Below are 23,029 nucleotides of genomic sequence, written 5' to 3' on the forward strand. Positions count from 1 at the left end.
TGGAATAATGCTGCTGTTGTAAATAATGCTGCTATGAAAATCAGTGTACAAGTATCTCTTCAATCCCTGCTTTCGCATCATGGGGAATATACCCAGAAGTAGAATTTCTGGATTTTATGGTAATTCTATGTTTAATTTTTTGAGTAACCGCCATACCATTTTCCACAACAGCTGCACCATTTTATATTCCTACAAACAATGCACAAGGGTTCCAATTGAGAACTACTTCTATACATTGAAATGTTTTATTATTTTTAAATGTTTCAAAAACATTGAAACGATCATCTAACCATGCTAATACAGCTATCGTTTTCTAAAATCTAAGTCTTCTCATTTGTATATCTCACAGAACTGTAATACTTTATACAATTTTTGATTTTTTCTGCATTCTACATCTTGAGCATTTTCCATATTACAAAGCCCAAAAATATCATTTTAATGTATTATATTCAACCAAAGGGAAATACTATTTTTTTCTTAATCATTAGACATTTGAACATTCAAGTGGCTTCCAATTTTATGTAATTAAAAGTATGCAATAAACAACATATGTTCATAAGTCCTTTTTCTTCTGAGGAATACTTTCTGTAGGAAGGTATTAATCAGTTAAAAAGTTTACATGTTTTTATAGAGTTGTTGACAAATATTACTACATTTATTTCCAAAGGGGTCATAACGGTTTCTATTACCCTAGCAATCTCACCAGAATGACCCTTGACAGGAGGTAGTTATCTTTCCATGCATCTCTAATTCTCTAACAAGCTATCACCTAGTAAACACACAATACGTGTTTACCAATTGAATTCATGAATGAATAAATAAGAATGGCATTTAACTGAATCTTCACCATTACCCAATCTTATGTGGTTGCTAATTTATGACAGACAGTGCATTTTAGATGGGGTTAAACTATTTTAAAGCAATGAAAAATTTGGCTTGCAAATCGGAAGGTTCATAAAAAATGAATCATGCCAGCATAAAGGTCTTTCTTGGTATTTAAACATTTTCCTATCCATTGCCAAGTGTAATGTAATTTCACTCAATTATAATATTTCATTCTAAACATAAAATAGTATTGTGGGATCACTTTCCTAACTTGCCATCTTTTGTAGTATTGGGTAGATTAAACCTTTACTTAGCATTTATGGATCAGCAAACAAAATAGTATCAGCCATCCTCACCTCCAAACCAAAATGGAATTGACTCTAAGTTTTATCTTATTTTGTTCATTTTTCTTGTGAATTTCTATCCATTAAACCATGGGTTCTTTGACATTAAATAATGTTTCCTTTCCATCTTTGTATAAAATTTTGCACAGTAGGAATCAATAAATATTTTTTGTATATAAATATATATATTATGCTATACATTTATTTTGTTTAATCTAATTGAGGATTTTAAAGAACATGGTAAACGTAAATTATATATGCATTAAAATATACATTAAAAGGACATCCTCTTCATGTTAAAGTACTAGAATAAAATTATCAGATAAAAAGGAAGACAAAGTATCCTGATATTCAGTGTAGTATTCAATTCTTCACGGGTTGTAAATTATAATGGGAATGTTACAAAACTGTCAAATTCTTCCCAAAGCAATCTTCAAGTTAATCAACATAGACAATCACTCTTTTCATTTCTATGGCAATAGAAAAATTTTAAGCAATATCTTTTGATTGGAGTTGTCTTGAAAATTGCTTCGTGTTGGAGGCCTTATTTTAAAATGCAACAAGCCTGAAATATTAAATGTAATTTGTCATGCAGCCTAGAGAAAGAATGAAGCATTTGGTACATTTTTCCTAATTGTTTCTGATTGCTGCCTGGGTAGCTCCAGCACTTCTCCAGATTCAAAATCACCTTCCAGGGCTTTAACATCTTTGACCATTACTTTTAATCAAAGAGGCTGAACATAAAATAACGTGACTATTAGGTAGCAGAAATCTTAACAACACTGGCTTTAACATTTTTATTTAATTGACCTTAAAGACAGAGCCCTCAAAAAGTAAATTGTTAATGAATTCTGATTAAAGTGACAAATTACCTAATGTTAACACTGACATAAATCACTGTCCCAGGAGAAGTGGTCAATACTAAAGTCAGCAGAATTTAGTTTTCCAATGATAATCATGTTTTGTTAAGTCCTGCTTAATAATAAAGTCCATTCTCATACTTAATGTGTGGTTACTTAGAAAACTTATACACATTAAAAATTTGCATGAATTTCCTTCACACTAAAAAGCACTGTTTTTTTAAATTTCCACTACTGTAATCTGAAGTTCCCATGTCCATTCATCCAAGAAGGAAGATATCACTTATTGAGTTAAAATTTGATAAGGAGGTGAAGAAAATATTTGCAGAGTCTAGTAAATAGGGATTATGAAAAGAGGACAAAATATTTCAGAATGTTCTCAGGTAGCATTGCTTTTGTTTCTGAACAGAATGAGTCCTTTTGAGAGGAGATAGTAATGGATGGGATATTCGTGCTATAATCAAAAGGAAAGGAAATTAGCTTAGGGCTCTCCTTGTTCACTTTCTCATGAGGCAAATATTCACTATGTGCTCCAGAAGAAAAAGGATAAAAAGGATTCCACATCACATTCAGGTACATATGTTTAGGATGTATATTTTTAAAGAAAATGTTGGGGAAAAGAGACACAGATTTAAAAAGAAGTCTTTTCATAGAGTTAAGTGTAACTTTTAGGATTTCACGGTCCAGTGTTCTAGACCAGAGTATATTTAGGCGTGCGAATGATAGAAGAACAAGTTGCACAGGGATACTGACTGAATTGTGCAATTAAAAGTGTATGCCTCTAAGCTAATTGAGCAATTCAGAATAAAAATATTTTCATTTGATTTTTTCAACATAGAACATGAGTTTTTTTTGGTTTTATTACATGTGTTAGGTGATATGTGCCCTTAAAAAAAAAGCTTGTCTCTAAAATTTTATTCATTATTTTTGCCAAGAGAAAAAGTTATAAGGGAAACGGCTTACAGGGAAAAAAAATCCATAGGCTAGTTTTATACAAAAACCACAAATAAAAATGATCCATAGTTTCTTTAAGTTTTTATTAATACCAGTTAACATACAGTGTAACATTCATTTCAGGTGTACAATTTAGTGATTCAACACTTAACACATTCAGTACTCATCACAAGTGCCCTCCTTAATCCCCATCACCTATTTAACCCATCCCCAACCCATCTCTCCTGTTTGTTTCTTAATACACGGTTGCTTCCACAAGTTAATGCATCTCTTTCTTGCATGCTGCTCTTTCTGGTTACATTTTCCACTAATTACAAAGTATTTTAGGAGGAAAATTTCTATGTAAAAATGTGAATCCAATATTTGGCTTGAAGTTCATATGTAACAGAATTTTAACTTTGAAGACTGATAATTATTCTAACATTTGTTTCTGTAGATTGGTTTTCATTGAGACTAAAAGCATAAAAAGCAGCTCTGGAAAAAAAAATTAATTACTGGCATAAGTTTTATTAAAAACTGCTGTACTTTAAAATTATATTGTTAAAGATGAGCCAGATATGAAAATTTCTTCCATTAACATTTAGTTATTGCCAGTTCAATAAAATAAGATTCCCATATATTTTATTTTACATATTATACATAACATACACTTTGTATAGATGCAAGTATTTTACATATACACATATCTGTAAAAATACATGTATACTTTACACATATACTAAAAATTAAAATTTTATATGCAACATTACAAAGAAATTCTAATAATCTTGATAATGTATATATAAATTCAGCAAAGGCTCTAATTTACTGTAAAATAAACTCACATAAAGGATTCCTACAGATATATCACTGAAGTGGTCCAGATTCTAAGCAGTCTCTGATTACCAGAGCTCAAAATTTACCGATATGCCAAATAACTTATTGTAATTTTCAACTGAAATATAACATTTAAAAATAATATAACATTTCTCTCCCTGTGAAAGCATCAATACTGTAACCACTTACTCATAGAAACTAGTAACTACATATTCCAATTAGTTTCTAGATAAAGGAACTAGTATAAAAACAAAAACCCACTATGCCACTTTTCTTGTTATATGTAGCTTGGTGGGTTTTTTTCTGGGGGGGGGGGGGTATAGAGATATTTTTTTACTGTCAATTTAATTTTGTACATAATTTTATATTTAAGTATTATAAAAAACAATATGTATTGTTGAAAATATATTAACAGCACAAAAGAGTAATATAAAAAGTTCCCCTTCTCATCAAACCCCAAATTAACCTTAACTTCTATCATAGTTCCTCAGGTAGCCTTCAAAAATACACTTATACAAAGCATGCTCATGCATACATCTAGGTTTAACGTAAGATCATACTATAATTTTTGAATTATACAAACTATAATTTTTAAATGTTTTACTTAAGTTAGACATGTCTGCATAGCAGTACATGTAGATATACCTCCTTTTTAACCTGATTTATTTAACCTGTTCCCTATTGAAGACTGTTTTGTATTTTGCTATTACAAACGTTCTAAGTACCTCTTTGTACAAATATTGCTGCATACTTAGGTGAGAAATCTGTAAAGGTGGGATAACTGTTAAGTATATTTCTAGACATGAAATTTCTGTTAAAGGCAACTGCAGAGCTAAGCAAAATTTCAAAGTGTATCTCCAATCTACTATCCCACCAAAACTGGTTATTGTTGTTGTTATTTACATTTTATGTATACATTTTGTCGTTGATACTTAGAGTTTATGTACAAGGTTTTTATTTTTTTTGTTCATGTGTTTTTTATGTATGTATGGTGTTTTTTTTTTTTTCCAAACTGTGGTTTCATTTCCTATAAATATTTCTGTGAGTAAACTCTAGTTTTCATATTTTTAAATATATTAACCTAAAGAGGGCATCACAATTTAAGCTGTAGGAAGTAACTCTAACCAGTGTGGACTTTTCCATTCAATAGCAATAATATCATCATGAGTCTGGAAAGATTGTGAGAAGGCATATAAACTTTCTTCTACCTTCAGACGAATTATACTAACTCCCTTTCCACCCCACTCCACACACATTCAATTACAATTTCAACCAAAATTTTATAAGGCAACTTGTTCATTGCACTTCCTTATATGTTCATTCTACAGGAAAGTGAAGATAATGTTCACATGATCCTAAACAGTTGGTACATTTACAAATAAATGAGTTAGCAGGCAAATGCCAGGAAAAGGACATCTAAAAACTTCAGCTTTAGCTTTTGAAATGAGTATTGAGACATATCCTTGATAACAGTGTCAATAGGTTAATTTATGTTCCAATCTTAGTGTAGGACACTGGGAATAAACACTATGAAATCTGCACAGTCAGCTCCTATTTATGTGTACCAAAATATAAAGGGAAATCATTGTAAGTAATTGAGATCTATGTGTCCCTTAATTTTTAGTAAAGAGTCAAATGAATGCGCATATGGATATTTACATAGAGTTTGATCTTTCAGTGATAGCTATAGTCACAAACTCTTATGAAATTTAACGTAATTAAAAAATGAAACTCTAGCCTTTTAAATATTCCAATTTAGTGATTTTCAGTCTACCAAAAATTCTACTGTGCTCTTTTCAAACAAATACCTAAAAGAAGTTTCCAGTGGTGACAACTTTCTCAAGTAATATTAATTTAAACACTCCTGAAATTAAAATTTTAATCTGTGAAATTAGTGATATGAAATAATAATGAAATTTAAGAACTATATGAAAAATTATGGGGCGTCTGGGTGGCTCAGTCGGTTAAGCGGCCGACTTCAGCTCAGGTCACATCTCACGGTCCGTGAGTTCGAGCCCCGCGTCGGGCTCTGGGCTGATGGCTCAGAGCCTGGAGCCTGCTTCTGATTCTGTGTCTCCCTCTCTCTCTGCCCCTCCCCCATTCATGCTCTGTCTCTCTCTGTCTCAAAAATAAATAAAACGTTAAAAAAAAAAAAAAGAAAAATTAAAAATTCTTTTTTTTTTTTTTTTTTTTTGAGAGAGCAAGAGTGAGCAAACTAGCAGGGGAGGGGCAAGAGGGGGTGGGGAGAGAATCTTAAGCAGGCTCCATGCTGAGCATGGAGACCAAAGCAGGGCTTAATCTCAGGACTATGAAATCATGACCTGAGCCAAAATCAAAAGTCAGACATTTAACCGACTGAACCACCCAGGCCCCCCTTAAAAATTCTTAAAACCATAATCTGAGAAATTCGATCCTTCCCACTGTACACTCATCAGAAATTAATATACATTTTTCAGAATTATCATTTAGAATATATTGTAATTTACAACAAAGTTTAAAACCAATTAATGGCAAAGCTATGATTACAGTATACATTATTTATTTTATGGTCCTAATTATGAATGTTTACCTAGTATGAAATTTTTTTCTATAGTAAAGGAAGTTTCAATATTAAACTTTAAAGTTAACAATTAGTCACTGCTTGTCTTTAATTAATTTTATTGAAGTATAGTTGATATACAATGTTACATTAGTTTCAGGTGTACAACACAGAGGCTGGACAAGCTCAAAAGTTATACTATGCCAACTGCAAGGGCAGCTACCATCTGTCACCATACTACCCTATTACAATACCATTGACTATATTCCCTATGCTGTGCTTTTCATCCCTGCCACTTATTCATTCCATAAATGGAAGCCTGAATCTCTCTCGTTCACCCATTTTATCCATGCCACTATCCCCATCCACTCTGGCAACCATCAATTTGTTCTCTGTATTTATCAGTCTGTTTCTGCTTTTTGTTTTTTTTTTAGATTTCACATATAAGTGGAAGAATGTGGTATTTTTCTTTCTGACTTATTTCACTTACCGTAATACCCTACTCCTTATCTGTAATAGCCTCATAACTCAACGTCACCCAACCCATATGCCTGTAAACATACTAAAATTGCTACCCACCACATGCCCATTCACATGGTCTTCATACACATTGAGATGCATATGTTTTGTGACATAAAGGAATTAGATGAAATGAGCCATGTAAGAAATAGATCTCATTTTATAGTCCCTTTTTTTTCTCTCCTGATGGTTTTCTTCACATTCAGTAATACCCAAACCTTGGCATTCTCTTTCAAATCTCATAATTCCAAATAATTTTTTTTTTTTTTTTTAATATGCTTCACACCCATTGCAGAGCCTCACACAGGGCTTAAACTCAGGACCCTGAGATCAAGACCCCAGCTGAGATCAAGAATCAGATGCTCGGGGCGCCTGGGTGGCGCAGTCGGTTAAGCGTCCGACTTCAGCCAGGTCACGATCTCACGGTCCAGGAGTTCGAGCCCCGCGTCAGGCTCTGGGCTGATGGCTCAGAGCCTGGAGCCTGTTTCCGATTCTGTGTCTCCCTCTCTCTCTGCCCCTCCCCCGTTCATGCTCTGTCTCTCTCTGTCCCAAAAATAAATAAACGTTGAAAAAAAAAAAATTAAAAAAAAAAAAAAAAAGAATCAGATGCTCAACCGAGTCACCCAGGCACCCCTCAAATAACTTTCTTTATGTAGAATACTCCTAAATTTCTATGTCTTGACCTGTTTCCCAAGGTCCAATCCTATATTTGCAACTGGAAATATCCCCCAAGTCCTTAAAACACGTAACGCCTCAAGGTGGATTATCTTTCTTTCACCCTCAAACCTATTCCTCTTATGCTTACTTTAGGGTTCCTCAAACTTTGTGGTCACACAGCTTGAAGGTTAGGCTCATCTTTTTTCTTTGGTCTCCTTAACTCCCCCAACCATCCCCACCCTGATCCAATCCTTTACCAAATCTTAGCTGTTCTATTGCCTTGCCCTGGAAGCTCAACTTTCAAATTCTCTGCAGCCACTTCTCCACTTTAAATCATGTTACTCTGTGTTGCTGCAGCTCTGCATTATTTTCAGAGTCCTCTGGTCCATGACCTGTGAGCAATGGGTCAGAGTGAGGCTTTTATGATTTTAGGTTTGTCTGTTTTACTTTATGGCAAGAGGAGTAACTTGAAAATGAGCATTACTATTACACAAAAACAGGTATGCCGTGATAATGACTGGGTAAACATTTTCTCTGGCTGAAGAAGCAGGTCCAGATTTTTGGTAATGTTTCCTTGTATATCAATCAGCAGGGTTAACAGAAAAAACAAAACAAAACAAAAACACGGATTTTTTGTTTAAACAAAACAAAAAAAGGATCTTGAAGACATACAGGATAAACGCTCAATTCTAAATCTCATTTGTTTTACTTTTCTGCAGCTCAGATTCCTTATATTTGAAATGAGAATAAGCTATCTCATACAGTTAAGATTAAATAGGGTCCATAGGTACCTGACTTATGCTCTAAATATTTGTTAATTGAATGAATGGTGCTCTCCTGCCTGAAATACCTCCTTTCCCAGATCTTTATCCAGCTAACTTGTACTTATTTTATGGCCCCAGTGCCTATTTGTTTATCACACACTCAGTATTACTGATGTCCCTGTTAGTCTCTCATTATATTTTAGTAAATTCCTTGAGGATAGAATCCATGTGTTATTTGACTTTGTATCTGCAGCAATTGGTGTGATTCCTGGCAAACAACATCCACTACTTCAGTAAATGTTGAACGACTACTTTTTATACACTAGTAACCAAAGGCCTTGTACCATAAGCTTTACCAATTTTATTCTAAGGGCAAAGTAACCAACACAGTGGAAAAAAGAAAAAATTAACAACCAAATATCTACAGCAGGTATCACAACAACAAAAATATTCTGATCGAATTCTATGTAATTGAAGGTGGCAAAAATGCAGCCTCTCCTCATAAAGACAACAGCTCGCTCTCACTAAGCACTTAAAACTGTGCCTAACTGAGCGATTTGGTTATTTAATCCAATCTACACAACTCCCTGTGCGATAAATTTTCTCTTATTTTACACGATTTGAAAACTGAGCACCAGGAAGATTAGGTAACCCGTAGATCACGCAAGTAGGGAGCTGCGATGTCAAGATTCCAACAATTTGGGACTTCCTAATTCCTGAGCCTGTACCGCTAATCACACTACGCCGACTTCTAGCAACTGCAGATGTCAGGTGGTATCCTGACCCATGATGACTACGGCTAGTATGTCTTCCCTGAAAGTGAGGGAAACATTAGCGATGGGCCAAGAGTACCTCTCCCCCTCACACTGAACTATGAAAGGTTCTACCTGCTAACTGTGTCAAGTATATGTACGTTATTGAAACTGCACAGGGTTTTCTTCCCACAATAAACTACAATAAACTACACTTTCCCTCTGAATAGAGTAATCCTTGGTTTTCTTTTCATATTAACACACACAAAAATTTCCTTACAGCTTGAAAACCTAGATGCTTGAGAACTAAGCCACCATTTCCAGTGAAACCAGAAAACAAACCAAAAAAAAGGCCGCATTTATAGTTTCGAGGTAAAGAGATCCAAACAAGACAGTCCTTGAGCACTTAGAAGTCCCGAGTATGCAGAATTGCTAGTGTCAATCACACAGGAAACAGAAGTACCTTAATACTGACAAATTGGCTTCGGCGTTCCCTTAAAGAGCCTCTAAATCATTTGAGACCAATTTCCAATGTAATGCTCTAAGGGGCCACCTTGTAGACTTCCAACAAGCAATCCAGAAGGTGTCCAGAACATGAGTAAGAAATCGAACTTCTTGGAAAATGGAGGCGGTGGGCGCGGGGCATGTAACTTTAAACCGGCAAAACTAGGAGTTTGTGGCTACCTTCCAAAGATTCCCGTATCTTACATTGCCACTAAGTAGTAACAGTGGGCCCGGGCTTTCCACAACCCCCCCCTCCCCCCGCCCGCAATTAGGATAGGGGACTTTGCCCCATTTTATTAACAGATACCTTCCTCGTAGCATGATTCAATGATGGGCATTTTGGTTCCTCGCATTTAAAAATGCAGCCACAAATCCACTCGGGGAGAAAAAGTATGCAATAAAAGGGCAATAGCTAGGACGTACAGCCAGTTCCAAATCTTCCAAGCTGAAGAGGGCGTATGAAGTATCACTAAAAACATTTATTACCGTCCGTGTGCCAAGTGGCGATGGCCAAAGTGCGGATGTGGTTAATACAAGTGCAAAACACCGAGCGGTGGAGTCACCCTACACTCCAGAATCGGCGGTCAGACCACCGGTAAACCAACGCTCGCGAAATGGCTGCCGCACGTCAATCGGCCAGAAAGCATTACTCCCTCCCTCGGGCACGTCACGTCACCAGGGAAACGGCGCTTTTGCGTAGGGGCGCGGCCCGGGTGAAAGTTCAGGGCTGGACCGGAGACCCCCGCCCCTGTGCCTTTGTGGATGCTTGTGGGCGCTAGGCGAGGCCAGAGTCCCGGTGTCTCCCACGGCCCCGGGTGAGGGGAGCGTGGGCCCAGGCCTGGAGTGAACAAAGCACCCCTCTTCCCCAGCTCCGCCTCGCTCGGCCGGCGGTGGGGTAAGCGCCCCGAAGCGAGCACCAGCCGGGGGCGGGGCGAGCTGGGGGCCCGAACCGCCCCCGAGCGCGATCTCGGTTCCGCGGCAGTGGCGGTGGCACCCGCTGGAGTTGACGTTAGCCATGGAAACGCGGAGCTGGCTCAGGCGTGACCTCGGGGAGCTGGTTGCCTGGCCGCTACAGCTTCTATGCCTTCGCGTTCGGGTCGCCGGCAGCCTCTGGGCGGGATCGCCCAACCCGGGTTTACCTGCAAAAATGCAGTCCCCGGGATGCCTTCGCACCGCCTCTGCCCTCGGGTGACTCGAGGTACGTTCGAACCCCGACATCCACCTGGGGATTTCTTGGTCACCTTAATTTCCAGGACTATGCAGAGTCACATTCTTGCAGTTTCAGTTGCCGCACATTTCTTGTTCTTCGCTATAAAACCTTCAAATGCTATTATTGCACTTTCTAGACGGAAGATGAACTCCGTGCCTAGAGGAATCAATCCAATGTGACTTTAAGTTTTTTCAGAAAACTGCTTTAGCTTGTTGAGTTACAGCGTTTTGTCTCTAAGAGACACTGGTCAGATGGAAAACGGTCCTTTGGGTTTTGATTGAGTGATGTCCTTGTTTCACCAATACAGTTTACAAACTGCATCCCTTAGATAGTCCTGTACTCTTTCCTTATGTCCAGCTAGACCACTTTTGCCCCGGCCTGGTCAACTTACGTCCCCCTGAACATGAATAACTCTTTCACCCCTAATCTGTCTTTTTTCAAAACTCTGTCAAGGACCAGTGTTTACTTCAACGAAATCTACAACAGAGGTTATCTATCAGACCTGTGAATTGATTATTTGCTCTTTACCAATCATTTCTCTTGTATTCAGCTATCTGACATTAGGTACGTTCTTTTTCGTTTTGTTAAACCATTTTTTAAAGTTTGTTTATTTTGAGAGCGAGAGAGAGAGAGAGAGAGAGTGAGTGCGGGTGGGGGAGGAGCAGAGAGAGAATCCCACGCAGGCTCTTGGCTGCCAGTGTATGCTGGGCTCCAACTCCTAAAACCTTGAGATCATAACCTGAGCTGAAACCAAGATTCAGAGGCTTAATTGACTGAGCCACCCAGGTGTCCCAAATCATTCATATAATTAGGGCACAGACCATCCTTTGTATCATTTGGTGTCCACTGCCACCCATGCCAAATCTCCAAACTTTTATCATAGCATCCAGAGCCTGACTCTATGACCAGACAATGCCATTTTAGTAATTTAACCGGGGCACCTGTCAGCTACTCCTAAATTTCCTACTAGTTATTAATGGACAGTACCTGGTCGGGGAACTTTTCTGTTTCTTTTTCTTTTGTAAAAACGAATACTACACTGTATGTTCACTAACTGGAATTTAAATTTTTAAAAAGTTTTAAAAATATTAAAGATTTTTTTTTAACGTTTTTATTTATTTTTGAGACAGAGACAGAGCATGAACGGGGGAGGGGCAGAGAGAGAAGGAGACACAGAATTGGAAGCAGGCTCCAGGCTCTGAGCCATCAGCCCAGAGCCCGAGGCGGGGCTCGAACTCACGGACTGCGAGATCATGACCTGAGCTGATGTCGGACACTTAACCGACTGAGCCACCCAGGCGCCCCAAAAATATTAAAGATTTTTAAAGAGTGTACAATTCAATGGTTTTTAGTATATTCATTGAATTATGCAAGTATTACTGCGGTCAATTTTAGAACATTTTCATCACCGCTAAAGAAGGCCCTTAAAAAGTAAAAACAAATGAAAAATTAAAGAAAAGGGGGACACCTGGATGGCTCAGTCAGTTGAGCATCTGACGCTTGATTCTGAGCTCAGGTGTTGATCTTAGGGTCATGGGTTCAAGCCTCACGTTGGACTCCCTGCTGGGCATGGAACCTGCTTAAAAAAAAAAAAAAAAAAAAAAAAGCCCTGTACTCTTCAGGAATTATTCCCTTATTCCCTATCCCACTTGTCACCATCCCCACCAGCCCTAGGCAAACATTAACCTATTTTCTGTCTTTATAGATTTTCATGTTCTGGACATTTCATATAAATGGAAGCATACAATATGTGGCCTTTTGTGATTGTCTTCTTACATTTAGCATTATGTTTTCAAGGTTCATCCGTGTTGTAGCCTGTATCAGTACTTCATTCTTGTTTATAGCCTAAAAATATTCCATTGTATGGATGTGCCACATTTTATTTAATCTGCTAATGGACCTTAAGGTTGTTTCTACTTTTTGGAAAATTCATATTTCTGCTATGAATGTTCATGTACAAATTTTTGTGTACACTTATGCTCTCATTTCTTTTAGGTAAATACCTAGGAATGGAATTGCTAGGTCATATGGTAACTCTCTGTTTAGCCTTTTTAGAAACTGCCAGACTGTTTTTCAAAGCCACTGCACCATTTTACAAAACTACTTGCAGATTCCGTTCCCCCCTCCCCGCCCCCACCTCACCAATACTTGTTTTCTGTCTTTTTGGTAACCAGTCAAGTGGATTTGAAGTGATACCTTGTTGTGGTTTTGCTTTGCATTTCTCTAATGAATGAGTAGTGATGTGGAAACTTGTGTACTTGTTGGCTATTAGTATATATGAGTATATATATTAGTATATATATGTCTATTGAAATTCCTTAAATTGATTTCTTTGTTTTTGTCACCATTGAGTTGTAAGGGTTCTTTATATATTCTAGGTGTTAGTCCCTTATCATATATATGATTTGCAAAAATGTTTTCCCATTCTGGGGGTTGTTCATTTTCTTGATGGTGAGAATCTTTTCTTCTAGACACTTTCCCACTTGTGTTTATCTCTTATCAAGGAGTCCTACATGCCAGTATCCTCAGGCTGGCTTGGCTAACAGAAGTTTCCTATTTTGACATTTTGGAGATTCCTGTCAGGTCCACTTTTCCCTGAAAACTCTTTCTCCCAAATTATCCTTCTATTTCTCTAACCTCTAAAATTGCCTTTCATTTGACAATGGCTTGGTATGATCGAAAAACTCGGTCAGGCGCCAACTGACATTGTGTGTGGATTAAGTCACTTCGTATCACTGGTTCTCAGTTTTCTTTTCTGTAAAATAAGTTGATTTATTTCTGGTAATCCCTGTGAATGTTAGACTTCATTCACCTGATACTTGATTTTGAAAGAAAAACTTGTTAATCACTTTGCATTTGTGATTGGTAAGATGTGTGCAGTATGGGAGAGGTGGATTGGGATAGAAGCAGAAGTGTCAGCTGGCCTGGCACATTTGTGATGCACTGATGTGACCTTGGCTATTTTCTACCATTTTAGTTTTCCAAGAGTATGGAATGCTAACCATTCATATTCTAGTGTTATACATTTGGGAAGGATGATCCTTTGATCTATCTAGTTACCCTTTCCATCCATTGTTTTCTTTACAGACCAATTCCTATGAATTTACAGAAAACTCTTAGATTCAAAGATCCTCCCCAAATCTTGAATTTGAATAAATACCATTTTGTTGATCAGAGAGATGTGTTTGTGCTTGTTCTTTCATTTTAAGACTCGTGTTTTGTTTTTTTTTTTTAATGTTTATTTATTTTTGAGAGGAAGAGAGAGTGTGCATGACCTGGGGAAGGGCAGAGAGAGAGGGAGAGACAGAATCCTAAGCAGGCTCCATGCTGTCAGCGCAAAGCCTGATGCAGGGCTCAAACCCAGAAACCTTGAGATCATGACCTGAACTGAAATCAAAAGTCATGAGGCTTAACTGACTGAGTCACCCGGGTGCCCCAAGACTCTTTTTAGGTGCTTGAGTAGATTTTCCTTTTATTGGTGGCGAGAAGAAACTACTTACTATAGTAAGTGATAAACTATAACATGAAATGTGTTTTTCATGTTTTAGCACCAAATGCCTTTCAAAAGGCTCTTCAGGAATTTAGCTGTTTGTCCATGGTATGCGTTTAGTTAACGTTCGTAATGTATTTTCAGAATTACAAATAAAAAATAAATAAAACTTTCAAAAAAAAAAAACTGCTCTGATAGTAACAGGTCATTTGATCCAGAGCAAATGAGAATTACTTAATCATAGCATGCTTTTTGAGTACTCAAGATGTAGGCCATGTTGTTTCTTTTCTAGACATGCATGAAGTTTTTTATTTCCCATATTAATAAAGGTGGTGATGCTTAGAAAAGTAGAACTTCAGTATACTTCCTTTCATTTTGTTTTTTAGGTCTCTATTTGAGAGAGAGAGAGTGAGTGTGTGTGTGAGAGTGAGAGTGTGTGAGCAGTGTAGGGGCAGAGAGAAAAGGAGAGAATCCCAAACAGGCTCCATGCTGTCAGCACGGAGGCTGATGCAGGGCTCGATCCCATGAACTGTGAGATTACAACCCCAGCTGAAATCAAGAGTTGGACATTCAACAGACTGCTCTACCAAGACACCCCTTCTTTCAAATTTTTTCATCAAGGTGCCCCTCCTTTCAAATGTTTTAAAATACTTTTGAGGAACATGGATGAGGCATTCTATTTATTACTGACAAAGTTTGTGTAGGCATTTTTTAAACAAGCAGCAATTACTTTTTCTTGAAAAGTTTATTTTTAATAATTCTATGTTATTTGTAAACTAACTTTGTTGATTTCTTATTCTCTTCATAATGAAAGTTAAAATAATTCCAGAGTTACTTTTACCAGTAACAATTATTTGACAGGCAAATGATCTCTACCCTACTGGATTATAATCTTCTTTGGATCAGACAGTAGCCTTATTACCATTACCTAGTACATTGTAGGTATTCAGAAGTTTAAATGTATCAAAATACTAAATTTCGTTTAACTGTTTCTCTATAAAAGGAAGGATAACACATTTGTTTATATTAACAACTATCAAAATGAATTCTTTAATCCTCACCAGCATCTTCTGACAGTGCTTCAAGTACAAGTTAACATAGGGAGAGAAAAAAGATTATAATGTATGTCAGAGCTAATATCCTTCATATATAAAAAGTTCTTTGAAATTAATAAGAGAAGTGAACCCTTTTTTTTTTAACATTCATTTTTAAAAGAGACAGAGCCTGAGTGGGGGAGGGGGAGGGAGAGAGAGGGAGACGCAGAATCTGAAATAGGCTCCGTGCCTGCACACACAGCCTGATGTGGGGCTCAAACTCACAAACTATAAGAACGTGACCTGAGCCAAAGTTGAATGCTTAACTGACTGAGCCACCCAGATGCCCCAAGAAGTGAACACTTAAAAAGAGGCAATTTACAAAGGAATTAGATGTTTATCTACATGTACACACACATGTATAGTGAATATTCCCAGAAAGATAGACCATATTAATGAAATAATAAGATTCTATAAAAAGGAACATCCAGGCATTAAAGACATACTCTTAGAAATTGAACATATGAGAGCAAAGATTTAATAAAATTTGACAAATATACTAGGAGATAGTAAGTTTCCTGAAAGTATAACAAAAATATAGTTGACACACAGGGCAGACATACTCAATATATGTGTGTGGATTCAGTGTTACCTCATACCTGTTAGGATGGCTATTATAAAATAAAACGAAAGAAAAACTGCAAGCGTTGGCAAGGATGTGGAAAAATCGGAACCCTTGTACACTGTTGGTAGGATGCAAAATGGTGCATCTGCTATGGAGAACAATGTGGAAGATCCTCAAAAAATTAAAAATAGAACTGCCATATGATCCAGCAATCCCACTTATGGGTATATATCTGAACATACTGGAATCAGAATCTCAAAGAGATATTTGCCCTCCCATGTCCATTGTAGCATTGTTTACCATAGCCAAAAAAACAGAAGCAACCCATTGTCCATCAACAGATGAATGGATAAAATGTGGTATATACACACAATGGGATATTATTTAGCCCTAAAAAGGGAAGGAAATCCTGCCACATGTTATCACATGGATAAGCCTTGAAGATATTATGGTAAGTGAAATAAGCTAGTCAGAGAAGGACAAATACTGCATGATTCTACTTAAATGAGGTATCTGTAATTGTCAGACTCCTAGAAACAGTACAATGAAGGTTGCCAGGGACTTAAGGGAGGAAGAAACAGGAGGAAGACTTGCTATATAAAGATTTAGTTGTGTGAGATGAGTAAGTTTTAGAGATCTTCTGTACAACATTGTATTGCTACTTAACAATACTGTATTATACACTTAAAAATTTCTCAAGAGGGTAGATCTCATGGTAAGTGTTCTTACCATAAAAAAATCTAAATCCAATAGAACAGAAAAAAAAGTGTGGATTCAATGAATGAAATTAACCAATCAATAAAAATAATGGTAGATTAAAAACAAGTAGCCTTTACTAAACAAAAATTAGACAGTTGACTAAGAAAACTTTAAATTTATTGTAATCCCCTGCAAACTGCCACTTTTTGTTTATTATTATTATTTTATTATTTTCTTTAAGGGATTTTTTTCAGGTTGGTATCTTGCCTGATTCCTGCATTGAAGTTGAAAAATAAGAATTCCCTCCTAGTACATTGCCAGATTGATCTGTTTCTCACCCTTCTAGATAATGCTCAAATTCCAAATAAAGCAGCGTTTCTATGGCTATTTTGTTGGCCCACTTTCAGAGTAGCATATGAAAACAGCATATGGCCAAAATCAATGTTGTGATGCCATCTTTATCCCTTAATCTTTATTTTCACAGCATTTTTCCTCCTAAGCCTTGAGCCATTTTTCATTTTAACATGTTGGAGGCTACAGCCATACAAATGCATCAGTCTGTTTAGAAATTGTCTCTGAGAATGTATGCCAAATTCCCATTCAGGAAGTAAGTTTTAATTAGTCTGAATTTATTTTCCATTTTAGTAATCCAGATTAGAATTTAGAAGATCTCTCTGGGGGTACTCGGTAGCTTGGTCAGTTGAGCATGCCACTCGATTTTGGCTTAGGTCATGATCCCAGGGTCATGGGATCAAGCCCCATATAGGGCTCCTTGCCTTGCGTGGAGACTGCTTTAAGATTCTCTTTCTTCCTCTCTTTCTGCCCCTCACCCACTTGCTCGTGTGCGTGTTCTCTCTCTCTTTCTCTCTAAAAATCAGAGATTTCTTGGTATAAATGGTAAGTGTTGCTCTATATAAAGAAAATATTTAAAAAATTTTCCAGGATCTGTAATTAAATTAAATATCTCACAGTATCAGTTTATTTATTTTTTTTTTGCTTTAATGAATTTCCAGTTTCTGTCATACAATTCTTCATATATATATAAATATACATTTATATATATTTAGTGTTTTATTTATCTTTGAGAGAGAGTGTGTGAGTGGGAGAGGAAGAGAGAGAAGGAGAGAGAAAATCTTAAGAGGATCCAAAGCAGGCTCTGCACTTACAGCAGCGAGCCTGGTATGGAGCTCAAACTCATGAACCATGAGATCATGACCTGAACCAAAGTTGGGCACTCAACCACCTAAGCCACCCGGGGCACCCCCGTACAATCCTCTTTTATCTTTAAGATATTAGAAAAAAATATCCATACTAGAAGAAAGCTTTTCAGCAATCTGATATACTTGCTACTTGACAAATTTCCCTCATAATCTTTTTCCTTGTGTAGCATTATTCATGACATTCCTCAGTTGGTATATCTTTCCTTTTTTAAGTTTATTTATTTTGAGAGAGGGAGAGACAGAATCCCAAGCAAGCAAGCTCCGTGCTGCACTGTAGGCACAGAACCTAGTGCAGGTCACAAACCCACAAACCCGCAAGATCACAGCCTGAGCAGAGATCAAGAGTCTGATGCTTAACTGACTGAGCCACTCAGGTGCCCCCTGATTGATATATATATTTTTTAAATGTTTATTTATTTTTGAGAGAAAGAGAGCATGAGCAGGGGAGGGGCAGAGAGAGAGGGAGACAGAATCTGAAGCAGGCTCCAGGCTCTGAGCTGTCAGCACAGAGCCCGATGCGGGGCTTGAAGTGAGTGTGAGATCATGACCTGAGCCGAAGTCGGATGCTCAACCGACTGAGCCACCCAGGCGCCCCAAGATAGATATATTTTTTAATTCTCCTTGGCTTAGCTAAATCTTTAAGATCATAATTGAAGCTGAGGCCAGTATTTCTCAAGCAATTTACAGAGAACACTACACACATGATCTGTTGCTAGATATGGTGGGAATGTTAGGTTTCCTGTTCGAGTGAGTTTGGAAAATTCAAATGATACATTTTAAGCAGGTTTGCAGTCGTGTTTTGTTTTGTTTTGTTTTTTTAACTTCAAAGATGTCTCTAAGTCTTTAGTTTGCTGATATCCACTGTGACTCTTCAAGATGATGTCCTAGTGTTTTATTTATCAAGCTTCTTTGACCATGGACTCCCTTTTAAGAAACATTGTGTAGAGCAAATAATTCTGTATCCTTCAGCCTTTCTTTTAATATCACATGAAAATAATTCAAATCTGTCTTGAGGAGACTCAAGTGTGAACATTCTCTTAATACTTCATAATGTGCTCTCACTTCTTTTGTGGTTGATCTTGCCTTATTTTGACTCTGTTACCTGCTGTTTTATCTCTGCTTTTCCCTCCTAGTATGAACTAGCTCCTCCTTCCTGACAAAGAAGAAAGTTAAAATGTTGCATAAGATAGGGAGCAAATTACAATTGGATTTCTGTCACATTAAAATTCTACAGCCATTTCCTTCTCTGTCCCTGAAACTCAGGCTCTCCCTCAGGCTCATCCTGTTCCTGTAGGAACATACTGCTTTGGAATATACTGCTCTAGGCAAAATCTTCTCTGACCCAATAATACTATCAATAAGTGACATTATTTATTCCATATTATCAATAAATTATTTTCTAAACATTTAAAAATAGAATAAAGAGTTTGCAAGTTTACTGTTAGTGGGGCAGGATATGCAGGAAGAGGGTTTTGAAAAAAAAACGAACAGTAAACACTCCCAACTTCCCTTTTAAACAGCAGTATTTAGTGTTGTCTTTTAATTTTAATCATCTTATATATACCATTAATGTATTACATGCCTCTCCATGCCAAGATATTTTACTAAATATTACAGAGAATCGGAAGTGTCTCAAGATTTGGCCCCAGCCCACAAATAACTAGTTAGTAGAGAAAATAAATACAAATGAAAAAATAACAGGTAAAGAGGTGAATAATACAAGAAGTGCCCTATATTGATACATGTTACAAGATGAAAAGTATGGACAAGCAATATTTGTTATACAGAGAAAAGAGAGGCACAGTTTGACCTAGGCGTTCTGGGGAATTTGCAGAAAGGATTAGACTGAATGTCTAAAGTTGACCAAAATTACTAATTAGGGAAGGGAAGACAGGGCATCCTAGGATGGAGAGAACATGAGCAGAGACACCAGAGAGAAAAGGGTGGGATGTGTTTGCAGGGCAAGGGGCCGAGAGTTCTAGAGGTTATTTGATAATTTGAAGAGGTATCAAAATGGTCTATGTAAAATACACAGACACACAATCACATTGTAGTATGTATGCTGTCTGGAACTTTTTACACCTATACAAACTATATACAATCGTGTATACACACAGGTATATATACTCTTTTTTTTAAAAATGCAAATGGGATCATCAATGTGTTTATTTTACTTTTCAACATGTCATGGCATCTTTCTGTTTCCATATCAACAACAGATCTTCAGAGTATTTCACTGTTCGGAATATAATCACAGAATATTCCATCGAATGGGAAAGAACATTTAAACTAAACTCTACCAAAGATTCAGAAGTACTAAAAGGTAAATGAATATGGATAGTAACATGAAGCCAGATAATCTGATTGTAAGGTGTCTTCAGTTTCTGGCTTTCTGGCCCAGCGAGCCGTTTCACCTTGTTTCTGATTTGCCTCAGTGGAGCAGGAGGGACCAGCTTTTACCTAACTCCCTGGGAAAATTTCAGGCACTTCCAGTCTCTTGAAAAATCCCAGGCCAGACATCCAAGTTCATTTTCCTTTCTGATGGCATCTTCTGTGGATAATTGAAATCAGAATATTTACATCTGCTCACAAGAATATGCCCTTTACCTTAGGCTTGTACGGAACAACATACCAGAATAAAGTACACTGAGCCTGACATCAAGACAGGAGATAAGCTTATTCAGAGGGGAGGGAAGCAGTCTTTTCATTCCTTAAGATTGAACCATCAATGACTAAGGTTCCATTTGGCCCTACGGTTATGTTATTTTGTGAGTATTTGCACGGCTGTCATGTAAGTAAAAGCTATGACTTGTTCTGTGCAGAACTAAGTCCAATGACTAGAAGACTAAATATGGTGTTTACAGTAAAGAACTTCCTAACAGCATAACAAGAGGTGTTCTAAAGTAGTCATTCTTAATGGCGACCTCCAAATCTTTCATGATGCCTGAAAACTGTCTCTAGGGCTGGTATTGGTTGGGTAGGACTGACTTTCAGAAAGACTGTTTTAAACTGAAGAAAGAACAGAAGAAGAAAGAAGGAGAAAAAGAAGAAAGGCTGTTTTAAGACGGCTTTAAATTTGTGTGTATGTAGTAAAATACATACAACATTTACTGTCTTAACCATTTTTAAGTGTATGGTTCAGTGGTATTAAATGCATTCACATTGTTGTGCAGTCATCACCATCATTCGTCTCTGACTCTTTTTATCTTGTAAAACTTTATATCCATTCAACAGTGACTGCCATTCTCTTCCCTCAGCCCATGGCAACCACCATTCTACTTTCTATCATTTTGACAACTCTAAGTACCTTGCCTTAGTGACATTCTGCAGTATTTGTCTTATTGTGACTAGCTTTTTTACTTAGCATACTGTCCTTAATGTTCATCCATGTTGTAGCATACTGCAGGATTTTTTTCCTTTTTAAGGTTGAGTAATATTTTGTTTATCTTTTCATCCTTTGATGGACACTTGGGTTTACTTCTGTGTTTTAGTTATTGTGAATAATGCTGCCGTGAACATGAGTTACAAAAATCTCTTTGAGAACCTGCTTTCAATTGTTTGGAGTATATATCCAGAAGTCGAATTCCTGGATCAAATGGTAATCCAATTTTTAATTTTTTGAGGAACCACCATACTGTTTTCCCCAACAGTTGTCTCATTTGATATTCCCACCAAGTGCACAAGGGTTCCAGTTTTCCACATCCTCACCAACACTTGCTGTTTTCTGTTTTTCTTATAGTAGCCATCCTAATGGGTGTGAGGTGGTACCTTGTTATAGTTTTGCTTTGCGTTTGTCTAATGATTAGTGGTGTTGAGTATCTTTTCGTGTGTTTATTGCTATTTGTATATCTTCTTTGGAGAAATGTCTATTCAAGCCCTTTGCCAGTTTTTGAGTTGGTTTATTTTGTTGTTGAGTTTTAGGAGTTCTCTATATATTATGGATTGTAATCCCTAATCAGACAGATATATGATATGTAAATATTTTCTCCCATTCCGTCGGTTGCCTCTTTTCTATGTTGATAGTGTCTTTGGTGTACACAATATTTAAATTTTCATGAAATCTAATTTGTCTGGTTTCCTTTTGTAACCTGTACCTTTGGTGTCATATCCAAGAAGTCATTGCCAAAGCCAGTATTGGAAGCTTTTATCCTATGTTTTCTTCTCAGCATTCTATTGTTTTAGGTTTTACACTTAACGTCCTTTTTGAGTTAATTTTTGTATATAGTGTTAAAGGCCTAATTTCATTCTTTTGCATGTCAATACTCAGTTTTCCTCACACCATTTATTGCAAAGACCATCCTTTCCCTATTACCTTTGTCACGTATTTGGCCATATATGTGAGGATTTATTTCTGGGCTCTCTATTCTATTTCATTGGTCTATGTCTCTTTCTTTATGAAGACAGCTTTAAACATAATTTTTCTTTTCCAACCCAACATATGATCCCTGAGGTAGTACTTTGCTAGCTATCTTGTGTCAGGCAACTGTTTTTCAGAATAAGCTACTGAGTATATCCCAGGAAAAGGAAAAGTTGAAGGTGGAGAATCCACGTTATTTGGTACTTCGATTTTTCTGGCCCTTAAATGGAAATAATCTAGATTAAAACACATATAGGCCCTATTATTGTTTCATGTTTTCCTAGTTTTGGTAGATTTTGGAAACTGATAACAGAAAGAAACTAAAAATTGAATCAGAAAGTGGTTTGCTTATGGTAACATAGCTAATAATAAGCATTTACTCTGACACCTAGAGTCTTTTAATTTCCAGTTTATTGTTCTTTCTACTGCATATTGACCTGTCAATGGATTTTATTGAAATGTAACTATTTTATTTTTATTTATTTAAAAAAATTTTTTTAATGTTTATTTTTAAGACGGGGAGAGAGCATGCGAGCAAGGGAGGGGCAGAGAGAGAGGGAGACACAGAATCTCAAGCAGGCTGCAGGCTCTGAGCTGTCAGCACAGAGCCCAATGTGGGGCTTGAACCCCAGAACTGTGAGATCATGACCCGAGCTGAAGTCCAGGGCTTAACTGAGCCACCCAGGCACCCCCAAATGCTACTATTTTAGCAGGATTTGACTCTTTAAATTATCAGAAAATCCTAAATTTATTATAATTGCTAGATGATATGACTAACAGTATTTGTTTCCATATTCCATTTCTATTTTCATTTCAATACAAAGGAATCAAAGAGAATATGTTCATATTATAGAGCAGAG

The 23,029-nt window shown here is 36.9% G+C and overlaps 1 protein-coding gene and 1 long non-coding RNA gene across 9 annotated transcripts in view; one reads left to right on the forward strand and one right to left on the reverse strand.

Moving 5' to 3' along the window:
* LOC123583932 overlaps positions 1–10,169 on the reverse strand; it is a 100,363-nt gene extending 90,194 nt beyond the window's left edge. For 3 of the 7 annotated variants that reach the window (XR_006705057.1, XR_006705060.1, XR_006705061.1), the window contains exons 1-2: positions 10,021–10,163; positions 7,857–7,906 (exon numbers count right to left, since the gene is read on the reverse strand). This is a non-coding gene — a long non-coding RNA (uncharacterized LOC123583932). Of the gene's footprint in view, positions 1–7,856; positions 7,907–9,841 lie in introns of all 7 variants that reach the window. The other 4 variants (XR_006705059.1, XR_006705062.1, XR_006705056.1 and 1 more) reach the window with 4 other exon arrangements.
* Positions 10,170–10,276: 107 nt separating this feature from the next.
* Positions 10,277–23,029, forward strand: part of PCNX4 (pecanex 4) — a 44,928-nt gene continuing 32,175 nt past the window's right edge. Inside the window, exon 1 of one of the 2 annotated variants that reach the window (XM_045451141.1) lies at positions 10,277–10,732. The gene's annotated coding sequence lies outside the window, so the exon portion shown is untranslated. Of the gene's footprint in view, positions 10,733–20,899; positions 21,411–23,029 lie in introns of those variants that run through there. The other variant, XM_045451142.1, reaches the window with a different exon arrangement.

This window comes from Leopardus geoffroyi, chromosome B3, assembly GCF_018350155.1.
Source record: "Leopardus geoffroyi isolate Oge1 chromosome B3, O.geoffroyi_Oge1_pat1.0, whole genome shotgun sequence".
Classification (NCBI taxonomy): domain Eukaryota; kingdom Metazoa; phylum Chordata; class Mammalia; order Carnivora; family Felidae; genus Leopardus; species Leopardus geoffroyi.